Genomic DNA, 13,341 nt, shown 5'->3' on the forward strand with positions numbered 1-13,341 from the left:
TATTAATTACATACATTTACGTATTACGTACATTTCAAGCTTTCAAATAATTACACTGTAATATAGCCTGTGTATACCAAAGTTGGACAAAGGAACTTGTTCCACTTCTAATTAGAGCGCCTGTTTTTATTCCACAAGTCCATAAGTGGACTTCCACAAAGTCCTATCAACTAGTAATAATATATTCGTGGTATTTGAAGTTAAAACCCTGGTACATTGAAGAATGTATTGGAAAAACAAAAAACTAAAAAATCAGAAATCCGTGAGGAATTCTAGCACATGTCTTAAAAGACCTGGAACAAAATGAAGAAAATACTTTTATTCAGTAATTGCACAATTGACATTTTTATCAAAATCAAAGTATTTTTAATTCAAGTACACTTATATCATACGTCTTTTTGAATCAAGATTACGGGGAAAATTGCTTGTGTTATGGGTTTATCTTTCTCTCCGATTCCGATATAAGTATTAAAGATCTATTAAAAACTGTACTTGATAATAATTGACTATCTGTTCATATATTGAAAGTACAAGTAGCAGCCGGTAAATGTTCTCATGTTGGAAATATGTAGATATATCTAAAGTAGATAAGTTAATTTGGTTGGCAGACGTTTCTAAGAATTGCATTTGGCAGAAATTTCATCATGTATTTAATCCACTCATTCGTCCTAGCAGACGTGAAGAATTACATTCCAACGCTGTATTTACATCGTAATATTTCACTCGATAAGGTAAGAAGCGAATATATTGAAAAAAAAGCATGAAACATTTGAAAATGCCTATCCGAGTTATTTATAGCGTGGCGACGTTCGTTATAATCAACTGTACAATGCTCGCCCCATTGTCGGAATGTACACTATTTTTCAAACAAACCACCGACAATCAATCATTTTCGGTCGATCGGTGGACTACAGATACAAGGAAAGCAAGATTGAAAATAAATGAAGCAACGTTTTGGTAAAATATAGAGCTATGATATTATTTTTTCTAGAGGCCTTTGTTAGATCTGCTTCGTATTTATATTTGCCGTCTAAAGAAATAATTTATTGGAGTTTCAAATGTTGGAAAAGAGTAATGAGGTTGTCGGTTCTTCTCGGTAGAATCTGCATTCCGATCTGATAGGTTCACTCAATATAGTCTGTAAATGACTTAAATTTATGATGATTATTGATTTTCATTTGACTTATTTATTGATGATTCAAGTTCTGGTAAAAGCTTACTTGAATAAAGTATATTTTGAGTCTGATTTTGATTTTAATACAATCTGTTTCATAAATCTTTTCTCTACTTTAAACGATTTATTCAAAGCGAGTATAACCTTGGAAGAAAATATCGGAAAATCTCGGATATTCCTTCAAAGTTTTCCAATTATGTAATTACGTTCTATATATTTGTTTGAATATTATAGAGACCCATTAATGTCATCAACGTCTTTTTATTATTTTGTTAATTTATTCATACTAAATAATCGCATCAATAATTTTTAATGAATAGTATGTCTGGTTAGTTTTATCTTATTCCTGATTACAATTAAGTCTTTTGCAATACTAGCAAAACAAATGATACTACAAATAAATAATTAAAAAAAACTAATACTTAATAAATTTCATGCTGAAAATCAGCGTCACTCTATCTCTCTCTCTCTCTCTCTCTCTCTCTCCCCCCTGTGTATTTTTAATTTCCACCTGATGGTCTGCCTTCTTAGTCCTTTGTTTCCACTTCGCTCTTTTTGACGTATTATTTTTTGTACGTAATTAGACTATACATAATAATCTAGATTCATATCAGTCTAAAAATTCATATGCTCCTATTCAAAAATTTAATCAGCGTGAGTATTTTTACCATTACTAATTGTATGTATTATATATTAAATGGAAGCATATGATAATGAGCGTTTTAATAAAATATTATCTAATTTGTAACTACAGGCATCCAATCCAATCCATCAGCCCATTTCCGTCCACAGCTGGACATAGGCTTCTTCAATTGCACGCCACTGAGATCGTTCTTGGGCTACTCGCATCCAGGCATAAGAGACATCAAATCTTAATAATTGTAACTCTTTAAAATTTAAACTTTTCAATTAATTCTATTGAAATCTTCCAAAACACAGACAAAGCGACGGGAGGTAATTAATACACGGTACCCCACCCCATTCCTGTTTACCAATAAATTTAATTTTCCAATATTTTTGTTTATTTTTATAAAATATATGATTACAAAAACGTTTTCTCGAGAAAATGGTTCACTTTTTACAATATTACCCTCGAAATTTTTATAAATAATGAACGAAGCACTGCCTTCGAAGTTCGTAAGAAATATTGGGCAATAATTTTGATATACCGCGCCGACATACATATGGTAAATGCTGGTACAGCCTCGGAAGTAATAAATTTTGAAAATTGACATTTAGAAATTATTGATTTGAAATAATTAATTATCGTGAAGAGATGGATCAGCGATGTTTCAGATAATGATCGAAGACTGCGATTACAAACCCCCAAGGATGTGATTGCGAATATATTGATATACCTGAATTAAATGATATATATATATTACTTAACCAGGTTTTTATAAGAAATTTTGACCTTCATTTTTGATAGAAGAGTAACTACTGAGTTTGTTTCCGGTTGTTCTCTGAAGAATCTGCTTTCTGATCCGGTGGTAGCCTAAAAGCCTACTTGAATAACGTATCTTTTGATGTTGTACTGACTTGTAGAACCAGCAAGAAAAACAGTCGTTCTTTTGTTTTTAATTAAAAAAAAAAAAGATAATAATTAACACTTAGGTTTAAACATCTTATAATGGATATAGTCACAAATTTCAATTTGATATTTTTTTATTATCAGACTAATGTCCTTAATTTTTAAAGAATATTAATATGAGCTTTAAACGTATTTATTTTGAATGATAAATATAATAAAGTCATACGTAAACTTTAAAAATTAAAATTACTATTACGTGAGATTTGAGTTATTTTAAGCTAATTTAATAGTAGCATTCAAAATAGTTTAATAGGTGCTTGATTCTAATTAATTTTGTGTTCAAATTTCGTAGCGACTCAAATATTAATTAGGTGTGCTTTCAGATATATAGGTCAATTCACTTAATAGTTTTAATCTGATACAACCCAGTGGTTAGAACACGTATCGTAAACGATTACGATTGAAGTCAAGAATCAATAAATTTTTAAGTGCGTAATCATTGTTTATAATATAACTCTTGTTTGGAGAAAAACGACTTAAGTGACCTGTATGGGTTGTATGAAACTATGACATATTATGTAATTGAATAATACTTTTCCGTATTTATTGTTTTTAATATCTAACCAGTCTTAATAGCATTTGTATTTGATAAGTGGGACCAATTATAGAGCCCAATTACTTATGCTAATTGTTTCGAATGTGAGGTTGCCACTATAAAAAAAATCTATAAATATATTTTACTTTAAAATAATATGTCGATATCGTATTTAAAAAATAAATACATGTCAGGCTAAAATCGCTACGTTTTATTAATGGAAGAAAGAGATAGCATTATAAATTTATATTGGAAGAACATGTGGAATGTGTTTTATCTTACTTAATGGCTCCCAATAGAGTGGAAATCTGTATCTGTCTATCCATGAACATTGAGGCAAACGAAACTTGGACCTTTTACATTTTTATCTTGACTATACAAAATTAAAAAAAAAAAGAAATTCTAAAACCGAATACTTAATTTTATTCCTAATTCAAGTACGTTTGAATTCGTCACCAGTCTGTGTATTTTCTTTTATAGACAGGGGAGGTCCTAACTCATCATATAAATGTATGAACAATAAGGCTGCCATTTGCATGTTACTTTTAATTGAAAAATTTGTTACCTTTTGGTTTTCATTGCTATATCGTTGCCTTGTAAGTAAAAATTTTATAAAATGCTAAACTCACATTAATATCATTAAATTACCTTTTGCCTGACTTAAAATGTTGATCAAATACACTTTTGACCAGTAAACGATCCGTTGAACTGTTATCTATGATTCTTATGGTTAGACGACAATTTTTGACTATTTTAAATAACGACAGCGTGATTTAAAGATCTACTTATTAACAACAAAATAAAAAACAAAATAACTATTTCAAAAAAATAAATATATACACTTACATTAAATTGATTACGTCTGAAGGTCCACCGATATAAATGATACAATTTTAAGTAATGTTCAAAGTTTACAGTTATTTATAATTTTATATCGTATTATTTTTAATTATAAGGAATGTGTCAAGTCCTACTCAGCCGAGATAATAAGTCCACGCGAGAGCTCCGTAATATTATCGCCCTAAGGGTATCTCCTGAGATAGCGAATAGCTTAGGACGTCGGAAAGGAGGATACGTAAGCCGGAGACCTCGTTTCCGCCAGCGGAGACGGTGTAAGTGAGGTGTACGTATCAGTCACCCCCTGTTAAGTGAGCGTGTGTGAGTGAGGCTGCTCCGAGTTGTGACACATTGTTTTGAACTATATATAATAATTTTAGAACATCTTACTTGCGCGATTTAGAAATTCAGAGACGCGATTTATTTACGACAATTAGCGTAACGTACTTGGTACTGAAAATATACAAAACTGTCTGTAATTTGCTATGTTAAATTATTTGTTAAATTTGGAGTAATGTTAAGAAAGAAAAGTTTCGGTTTGGCTAGGTACCACCCACTCATTAACTATTCTACCCCCGAACAACAGAACTCAGTATTGTTGTGTTCCAGTTTGAAGGGTGATGATGTAGTGTAACAACAGGTATAAGGGACAAAACATCTTAATTCCCAAGGTTGGTGGTGCATTGGCGCATATAAGGAATGGGTAATATTTCTTAAATCGTCCTTTTTTATGGGCAGTGGTGACCATTGTGCTCATCATCCAATATATATGATAGTGATGATGACCATGTCGGTACCAGTCACAGCGGTCAATCTTGTCGCAGGCTAACCAACTACGTAGGATATATTATTGCGCACAATGGGCGCTCAAAATCAAAAAATCAAAATCAAAATATACTTTATTCAAGTGGGCTTTATCAAGCACTTTTGAATCGTCATATAATAATTAAGTGAAGCTACCACCGGTTCGGAAAGTAGATTCTACCGAAAAGATCCAGCAAGAAACTCAGTAGTTACTCTTTTTCAACATTTAAAAAAAGTACAGTCATGTTAGTTAATAGAATTATTTCAATTAATATATCCTGCCTGGAAGTCAACAGGTATTAATTCTACGCTTTTTTATCATCTACAATATCTTGTATCGAATAATACGCCTTTTTTACCAATGTATTTTTTATAAACGATTTGATTTGCAAATACAGTGGTACTCTTTATTCTATCATTCTTATAACCTATTGTGATGGAAAATCCATCGACCAGGATGAGTTCAGACTTATGACCAATGACTTTACGGTCTAATTCACGCCTCAGATTTTCACTGAAAAATATTCAACCAAAAAATCCCACCAGTTTGAACCCAGTACTTCGAGATTTGTAGGCTAATCAATCCACGAGATCAACAAAGTATCAATAAAACTATATTTAAACACATCATATATATATTGAGAGTTATATTGTGTAGTAAAACTCTACGTAGTTTTATTTCCCCATTTCTCCAGCACTTGTAATTTAAGGTTACGGCCGCAATGCGAATTAAACCGCACGATTTTTCTTTTCACGCCTTAAATCCGCACTAAACTGCGTCCAGTTTGTAGCAAACCGCAGCCTTATCTAGAGAGAAATGGAAACGTGGAAACGGCCTTAAACCTCTTGTCTAAAACAATGCTTTTGTTTAGTAATCGTCACGAATTAATGAATCATTAAATGGTATAAAACAAAGTCCCTTATCACTGTCTGTCCCTATGTTTGAAAAACCCTTTCAAATTAAACAACTGATTTTGATGCGGTTTTTTTAATAGATAGAGTGATTCAAGAGGAGGTTTTTTGTATTTAAAATATGGTCAATACAGTAAAGAAACAAGAAAAAATCTGTAGTATATTTAGTATCAGCATTAGACACGTGTAAAGCTGAACCTGGTCGCTAGTAAATAATAAAACCAATGAGTATACAGACATATGTTTGTTTAGACTTTATTAATATGTTTTTATGCACAAAAGCTAAGCATTATTGCCATCTATATTAACCCCAAAACAAAAGTAAAAAAAGTAACAGCCTGTAAATTACCCACTGCTAGGCTAAGGCCTCCTCTTCCATGAAGGAGAGGGTTTGGAACATATTCCACCACGCTGTTCCAATACGGGTTGGTGGAATGCACATTGTAGAATTTCGATGAAATTAGACACATGCAGGTTTCCTCACGATGTTTTCTTTCGCCGAGCACGAGTTGAATTAATAACACAAATTAAGGACATATTATATAGTGGTGCTTGCCTGGGTTTGAACCCGAAATCATCGATTAAGATGCACGCGTTCTAACCACTAGGCCATCTCAGCTCTATCCCCAAAACATATATTAAAATTTGTATGTGCAAAATTTAAGTGAAATTATTAAATTTAAGCAGTTACATAAAAGAATTCCTATAAAACTTTTTTGTTTTTATACTTACCTAAAAACCGCAAAATTTGTAGTTAACAATACAACAATAATAAAACAATACACGATTTTCGTGATGGACGAGCTAATCACATCCCTACAAGTTTGTTCGGAAACCTTGGTCCGCGGAAACGGGCCGGAAATGGCCCCAACGTGAGTCTCGTTTTGCGCGTTGAATGTAAAAAAAATCCGATTAATATAAATGTTGTTCGTGAAACAAAAAACATGACAAACAATACTAAGGTAAAATTTTGTATCAAGTAAATTCGTCTTTTTAATAAAAAACAGAAAAACTTTTTTCTGTTGTTTCAGTCAATTTAGTACAAGTCAGTCTAGTACAACTGTAGCGAGTATTTATTGTACAGTTGTTTCAAATTAATTTTATCAACAAGCGTGAAAATATTATATGTGAACAAGAGCTTGTACTATTTTGTTGTAATTCTATAAGACGGAAGTCCGGGAGTCGAGATGGACCGGTGGTCAGAACGCGTGCATTTTAACAGATGATTACGGGTTAAAACCTAAAAAAGCACCACTCAATTTTCATGTGCTTAATTTGTTCCTTACTTCTCCTACATAGCGGATAAGGAAAACATATTAACGAGATCTGCATGTGTCTAATTTCAACGAAATTTTGCCACATGTGTATCGTAGAGCATGCCTATATAGCTCAGAGGAGAGGCACCGTACTTTAGGTGTAGAGGTGGTTGACCTTAGGTGTTGACCTATGTTCTTTCCTGTAGTCCTGATAATGTGTACGCAAAATTCAACAATGTTTCTTCAGACAAACGCTACCTGAAGGTATTATTAATTTCGGGATATTTACCATGTTTTTTTCTGTTCGGTTCGATAATTTCGAAATATCGATATCGAAATGAATAATACCTTTAGTAATAAAAATAACCATGTTAATTTAAAATCTTATAAACGCTACCTGATTAGTTAAGATGTGCAAGCGTAACAAACAAATGAATAAACACATTACATATATAATATTTGGAGTTGTTTATTTGAAAGAGCAAAAATTCAACGCTTGTATTGTTACCATACCTTTGATCTCTTAAACGGTGTCATGCAACTCATGTATTGAGAAGGTCACACCATGCCTAAGTCAGCCTCGCTTAGTGAGAGAAACGTAGGGCAGAATGAAATTGTATTAAGGTCTGTTCACATTGAAGTATCTTATAATGCGATTATAACACGCGGTATAATATTTTATTTGGCCGTATCGTTTGAAATTTTCTGGGGTAACGAAAAGTATAGCTTAAAAGCGTTATAATTTTTGTTTGACTATATAATTTATGTTCGAAAGATAGGTTAGGTAAATGAGGAACTCAAGAAAGTTAAACTTATGTAGAAAATTTAAACTTAGAACTCTTAAAACGTTATAGCAATGGTTAGTACATATGTATAATTTTAAGAAATGAAGATTTGCGTTTATACGCCGATGTTTCGCGTACTGACCATTTATTTAATGCATTTATGAATAAGGTTATGATTATCGAGTGAAGAGATAAATGTAAACCGAAATATATATATTTAAATTTAGCTACGTTTTATGTATGCTAGAACTACACAATGCAACTAGATCCAATAAGCATTATGATACATACAATTATTATATTTTTAAAATTGAAATAACAGTAGAGAACGTACTTAAAAAAGTATATATGTATATATATATATATATATATATATATATATATTTTAATGAACAAAAACTCTTTTTTGCCGTGTATAAGAGGTTGTTAGGTCTGTGTACAATGGTCATGTTGAATATATAACAGGGTTAAGTTTGAATACATTCTAACAATTATTTGTATGTGCAGCGAGTTAATGCGGTTGGCTTATTCCTGCAATGCCTTGTAACGACTGAGTTTGGTGTCGATAATATCAATATCGCTATAAAATAGTGAACACCGCATTCCTGAACGGAATAAATATTTACCATTCGTCTGAATATCTCTTACGGTAGTCGTACGAACGTAAATTCAATGTGAACACACCTTTAGAATAGCATGTGAATATTTTGTCGCCAACGACGATCGCTATGCTGAGTCTTAAGGTCATATCGATTTGGTATGTATTTATGACTGATTTTGACCTCAATGTTCTAAATTGTTGGATTGCCTTATATTTTCTTGTTACATAAGTGTTATACGCATTGAAATAATGACATTTTTATGTTGTAAATAAGTAATAAATGTAAAAATTTTGCAAATCTTATAATATTGGGTTTATACGGTATGTGTACCGTGATCATTAAAAACCGTATAAGTAGTATTATGTTAAAATTACAGTCGTCTTATCCTATTTTGGCTTGAGTATAGTCAAGTTAGGTTACTTATCCGTATTGAAAAAAAAATGCTAAAATCACAAGCAGCCGACCGTACAACGGAAACCGTAATTTAAAAAAAGAGCGTAAATTTTAATAGTTATAAAAGATCGTATATTTTTTAATAATTATTACATAATTTAAACTTAGAATTGCAGTTTAACTTTTGACAAATTTATTTTTTCACGGGATAAGTTTGTGAATCATGTAAATTGCATTATGTATCAAATCTATAAGGTTTTGTTTACATTAAAATATTTAAAAAAATATATTTTTTACAAACTTTTATTTAATTTTTTAAACATTAAATAAAAGTTTGATTATGACAACATTTTTTTTTCTATTAAAATAATAGGAACCTTCAATTGATTAAAAACGTAAGAGCGATAAAAATGTTTTACACAAAAAAATCACATTGCAAACGCCCCCTTATTACCGTTTTAAGATGAACTGATGTATATATTAAGGCGACACCTGGGTTTTCCAAGAGAACAATCACTTTAAAGCGAAGAGATGTGGAGCTTTAATAATCACCCTTACAAAGGTGTCGAGAGCCTTTTTGAGGACTAGATGCCATTTTTATTTCCGTGCACGAAATGAAACTATCTGGCCTTTATATACTCGTCTTCTTTCATATTTTTCTTGTTCTTTTTTTAAATTTCCACACGTAACTGACTTTTATATTTTAAGCCCTGGCTTCATATGACGAAGTAACGAGTGAGGGATCACTGTCCTGTCTGTCTGTCTCCAAAAAGACTTATAGTTTGGAAGTCACCATTTGCCACGTATTACTTAGTATTGTTGTGTTGGCTTTGAGGATGAGTGAGCCAGTAGAAGGTCAATCTTAAGGATAATATATTAATGTGACAAGGGACGTCTTGGTGACCAAGGTTGGTGATGCATTGGCGAATTGGAATGAGGGAATGCTTGATATTTCTTGGTATTGAACGCTTATCTAAAATATAAAATAAATAATGTGGTCCATTTTTTTATAGAATTACATACATATGAGTTATTTTTCAAATCTAAAATTCTTACGTTAAAAATATTAAAGCAATGATAGATGGAGAGTTCACTACATTTTTGATGAAACAAATAATTTCATTGCTGTTTTTTTCTTGTTAGTACATATGTTACAACTGAATTTTATAAAAGTAACACGTTACTAATTGAGCTTGAATAAATGAACGCTGTTTTCTTTATTTTTTTTTTAATTCTTTTTATTCCGTTTTAATGAGCGTGAGGCTGCATATTGTCCGGTCTTCGTCATTTTTTTTATTACAACGATTTTAATTAAATTTTTGTATTGTAATATTTTAAATTAAGAATAATAATTTATTGTTCTTTATTCCATCGTCATCGTGCGACATCACTGCATGAATTCGAATTGACGGTCGGACATATGAAAACACAGCTCACGCAAGAGCCCGCAATCGGTTAGGAAGCAAGCTCATTAATCTCAAGACGATATCAGCTCTGATAGAGGTGATATTTTACTATTATTATTTTAAGAACACATTATATAAGAAATGATTACTACATATTATAAAACAAAGTCTACCGGCCATGTCTGTCCGTCTGTATGTTTGCGATAAATTTCAAAACTACTGAACGGATATTCATGCGGTTATCACTAATAGAAATAAGGGTTCATAAGGAATGTTTAGGTATATTAAGTAATTCGGTTTTTGTGTACATAAGTTTACATAGAACAACAATAATTAAAGATGTAGGTAAAAAGCAAAAAAATAAATAAATAAAATTAAATGTCCACATGCAGCTAGTATAATTATATAATAATTTCTATAAACAACAGCGGATGATATTAGCTGCTCTGCGAGGTTTATATGTATGTAATAATACTATTAATTTTTACGCACTAAACCGGCTTTTTCACATTTTTATAGCACAGAGAAAACATTGCAGCCTCTTTTAAAGTTTAGGCAGCTTCATATCAGCATTTGATCTTAAATAATCATATTATTGATCTGTTGCGAACGGTAACTCGATGAAAACGAGAGGTCTGCAACGGTTAAGAATCGAATACATAGGTTTGGCAAAGCGAAGCGATAGCTATGAACCTGGTGATATACTCAAAACTTCAGAAGCTTACCGAGCCGCAAGATTAATGAGGTAGTCATTTGAACTGACAGGTGTATTATCATTATCATTACATAGTATAATCTACCCTATGTATGCTTAAATCATTAAAATTACACAAGGGATTTTGATGCGGTTTGTTTAATAGATAGAGTAATTCGAAAGGAAATTTTACATATATAATACAAGAACAATATAGTAAAAAACACTAATCATTTTAGAAGTATCTAATGTGATGTCGTAAATAAACAAATTCTGTAGTATATTTAGTATCAGTATTGCACCCGTGCGAAGCCGGAACGGGTCGTTAGTTGAATATAAAAATAACACGTAATACGTACTCATTGATTATGATTAAGATTTCAAGTATTCACAACAAGTATTTATATAAACAATATATGTGTCAATTATTGTCTATGTAGATGTGCTGTTATCTGGAGAAATTCAACTCCAAATCAGATCCCACAATCTTTTCAGCTTCGCTTTGTCGATTAAGTGTGTTGGAGCCTTAATAGATTTCCGTAGTCTGCCGTTGCGATCTTTCGAGCCATAAGACTTATAGATTAGAAATATAAAACCTTTTTACAAATTACTTTTTGCTTTTATGGAAAATAACATAAACAGATGTGTCTAGCGTTGTATTTAGTAAATTTCATTTCAATAATATTGTGAATGTATTTATGTCCAGCTCAATGTTAATTTCAAATTCTATTACTATTTTTTAGTTCAAATTTGTGTCTTTTAATTTTATTTAACTTCTTTTTGTAGGTAATTTATTATTATTAATTTAAAGCAAAATTCAATCAGATGTTATTGAGTTCTGTAGGATAGAGCTGCTGTAGTGTGAATGTTTATTATTGTAGTTCTTGTATTTCTTTGATTGGACTACCGGTAAGTGGGCCACCTGATGGTAAGTGATCATCACTGCCCACATACATTCGTCTTAGGATCTTACATTCCTTGCGCTTGTTTCAATTACTTACTCACACTTCAAACTGAAATACAACAATACTGTAGCAGTTTGTCTGTGGAATATATAATGAGCGGGTGGTATCTATCCATACGAGTTTGCACAAAGCCTTCTCACCAAGACCAAATGTAGTAAGCTCCAAAAGTCCTTAAGAAGAATAGTAGTTACTTTATACTTTACAGCAGTGGCGTAAATAGGGCGTTGCCATCGATGCACAGGCACAGGGCGTAGACTCTCGGGGGCGCGAGAATGGACAGACTGGGCAATATTATTGTTTTTTCGTTTTGCTCTTGTTAAGATTCCGCTGACTGTACGTTTGTATTTGAATCGAGTACTTGTGGGTACTCGATTCCAATACAATCGTACTTACATGCTAGTTTCATTAAAAACATACATCGCGCTCATTTTTTTTGCAGCACACGAGCGTGTTTGTGTTTAGTGTTTATCGTTAATGGGCAACGCATTTCCAGTAGTGAACCTGCGGTTAAGTTTTAGTGATTTAGACAGCAAAATAGGCAAAGTATCTGCTTAAATAGTGCGCAGTTATAGAAGCTCGCACAGGGCGCAGAAAAAGCTATTTACGGCACTGCTTTACAGTACCTAAAGCTAAAGTGATCACTAATCGTTAAAAAGCCTTCTTACTTTCATTAAATGAAAAAAAATTTCTGATTTTTTAATTATCTTTCACCCGAGATTATACATTAAAACGCTGCACCAGCTCAATCCCCATAAACCAGTCCATAAACCATAGTTATCTCGGACCATTGTTATGGTGTTTGTTGCGATTAAAACCATCTTATGGCAATGGCGGGTGCTTAAAGCGAGTGTTTGGGAAATTACCTCTGAACAGATTTTTTTATGAAAATGATATATGCATCAGTTATTAATTTTTAATTGATTGTAAAAATAGTTGTCTAATTGTAGTTCGGTTGTGGATTAACAACAGACACAGAGAAGTAAAGATTAAATGACTGTACTGTGAAGAAATATTGGATGTGAAATATCATCATCGTTGTCACGCTTGGGAGTTAAGTTCGACTGCTTTTTTATGGTATAGGTTTGCGGAGGAGCATATGGACCACCTGATGGTAAGTGGTCACCATCACCCATGGACAATGACGCTGTAAGAAATATAAACTATTCCTTACATCGTCAATCTGCCACCAACCTTGGGAACTAAGGTGCTTTGTCCCCTGTGCCTGTGGTTACACTGGCTCACTCACCCTTCAAACCGGAACACAACAATACTGTTTACTGTTATTTGGCGGTAGAATATCTGATGAGCGGGTGGTACATACCCAGACGGGCTTGCACAAAGCCCTACCACCAAGAGAATATGGTGTACGATTTTTCTCTTTTGTCAC

Source organism: Vanessa cardui, chromosome 16 (assembly GCF_905220365.1).
Source record: "Vanessa cardui chromosome 16, ilVanCard2.1, whole genome shotgun sequence".
Classification (NCBI taxonomy): Eukaryota; Metazoa; Arthropoda; class Insecta; order Lepidoptera; family Nymphalidae; genus Vanessa; species Vanessa cardui.